Consider the following 2654-nt stretch of genomic DNA (forward strand, 5'->3'; position numbering starts at 1 on the left):
TTTTCTGTCTATTTTGAACGGTTTTTGAGCGGTCGCAATCTTCAACGGACAATATCTTCCTCATTTTCGACCCACAACTTGCATGTGCGCTATTGGGCAACTTCTTAGGTCGGAAACATTCCAATAAGGGCAAAAAACGTGATTGCAAAATTTTGATTTTTGGTCGAAAATTTCATAAGGAAGAGGTCGATTTTTCCAAAAAATTCAAGTTCCTCAAAATACCTCGCGTGATACATCATTTTCATAGTAAAGAGACAAGGAATGCAACGAGCTAATTAAAAGACACCGGGACCTTTCCAGTTTCCAAATAATCAACATTTTCGGTCTATTTTCAACGGTTTTTGAGCGGTCGCAATCTTCAACGCACGATATCTTCGTTATTTTCGACCCACAACTTGCATGTTCGCTTTTGGGCAACTTCTTAGGTCGGAAACATTCCAATAAGGGCAAAAAACGCGATTGCAAAATATTGATTTTTGGTCGAAAATTTCATAATAAAACCCATGAAAAAATTAAACAAAAAGAAAAAGTGTACTTGCGAAACTTCCTTGCAAATTGCATGAGAATATTCACCTCAATGAGCCATAAGACAAGCCCAAATGTTGAGCACGATCGGGAATCGACAAATTCTGGTCTTCCTCCACACTTTTTTTTTCTCCACAATTTTCCCACTGTTCGAAATTTTGTGCTCTGTGGGTCGATCATGTCGACTGTAATCAGCTCGTAAAGCCCTAAACGCTGATACAGCAGAATCACCATTTTTGTAGTAACATTTAATAATTTTTACGCGTTCTTCGACACTTAAACGATCCATGTTCCTAAATCACAAACCTTCAACTAAAACAAAAACTTTGGTTTATTTATGTTCATGTTTTTGCAGCCAGTGTTTATTTCCCTACTTAGTATTCGTGCTCTTATGCTTTATATGAAAATTAATCCATTTCCCTCCCTAACATTTCATAAAGCAATCAAATGTGAAAACCAACACAATGATTTAACTTCTTGCCTGCTAACATCATTCAAACGATTATCGGCACTAATTGATGAAAATATCCATGGAAAAAGGTTGAAGCTAATTACTGTTATTAATGTGCTTTCTGCAGACTGTACGAGAGTAATCGGTGCATTTAAAAGGGAAATAAAATAAAATTTGCGGAACAATCAAGAGTATCCCCAGATTAAATTAATCAATTTGGGGGAAAAACAATGGCCCGGTCCATTAATGGAATGGCCTGACCACGATCCAATACTCCAAAGCCCTAAAATCGAGGCAATTTGGGCGCCAGAATCCGATAAATGCAAACAACCATATTAGGCTTTTATATAAAGTTCCCGCAGCTTGTACGTGCAGTCTTTTCGATATTATAGGTAAATAATTCGATTAACTGATTAAATACGCTCGCTAATAGCCAATTATCTGTTCGTTCAATTTCAGCAGTTTTTAACGGATATTCGCATTTTGCCGCCCATCTCAATATCGTTAAATATCTGCAAAGTTTTCCAAGTGAAAACACAGATGCAAAAATTTAATTTGTCGTTGGGTTCATGAATTTTCAATTAGTTTTGATTATTTTACCGACTAAATTTTATTAAGGTGTTTTTGAATTCTCTGGAAAATTCACTTCGCTTGAGCCCAACTGCGGTTGTAAAAGTTAATACTGCTCCTACTGTTCAGCGCGTTTCAGTAGTATTAACTTTTCCTATTCACCAGTTAGACATAACTTCAGTAATTTTCAATTAAAGAAAAGTTTTTTAATTAAAGCAACTTGTCCCACCTACTGAATGCACACATTTAACTCCATTCGCTTTTGAACATTCATAATAATTATACATACTTTCCTGACTGTGTTTCAATTCCAAATCAAAATCAATTCCTGGGCTTTTATTGTCTATTTATCAATTAAAATACGTTTCGGTGTATTTTTCCACCATCATCAGTTTTTCGATGTTTAATGATTTAATGTTTTCATTAATTTAAAAAACAATCACAGTTTGTCAACAGCTTCATGATATCACACACTAAAATGCATTACAATTGCAACACTTTAAAACATTCTAAGATTAGATTTCAAACTCAATCAATTCTAAAGAATCCATATTTGCTTAAATCCGCAAATGAATCTTTTAATCTCGAAGACAAGTGTAAAGAAATCGAAAACATTTTCTTATGCGAAGAATCGTCATTACACTCGAATGAACCCTGCATTCTCGAAACTATCAACTTAACCAATCACTGTATAATGTCGCCAATCAAGTTGCAAAAATCATCGATTACCCAATTGAGAGATAATTCAATAATAATAATTCCCACAAAAACGGAAACAATAAATTTCCAGTGTCCAAACCAAAATTCCATCGAAACGATCAAGTTCCCTTCACTAATAATCCCAGCTCAATGCATTACAGAAATTAAAGGACAAACCTTTCAACCTCAAAACCCAAAAACAATCAATCTGAGATTGAAACTTCCAACAATCAATATTAAAGAGGATTTGAAAGAAAAAATTAAACCTTTACAAATAAAAGAAATCAATCTAAAGAATTTTCATGAGGACGTAAATAACATAAGAAAACTTTCAACCCACGAGTTAAAAGTTTTTGATGTAGACAGTACAAATGTCTCAATTGCAAGCTTGATAATAATTGTAATGATT

This window comes from Dendroctonus ponderosae, unplaced genomic scaffold (genome assembly GCF_020466585.1).
Source record: "Dendroctonus ponderosae isolate FM_Combo_2020 unplaced genomic scaffold, Dpon_F_20191213v2 Dpon_F_20191213_1, whole genome shotgun sequence".
In the NCBI taxonomy this organism is placed as follows: domain Eukaryota; kingdom Metazoa; phylum Arthropoda; class Insecta; order Coleoptera; family Curculionidae; genus Dendroctonus; species Dendroctonus ponderosae.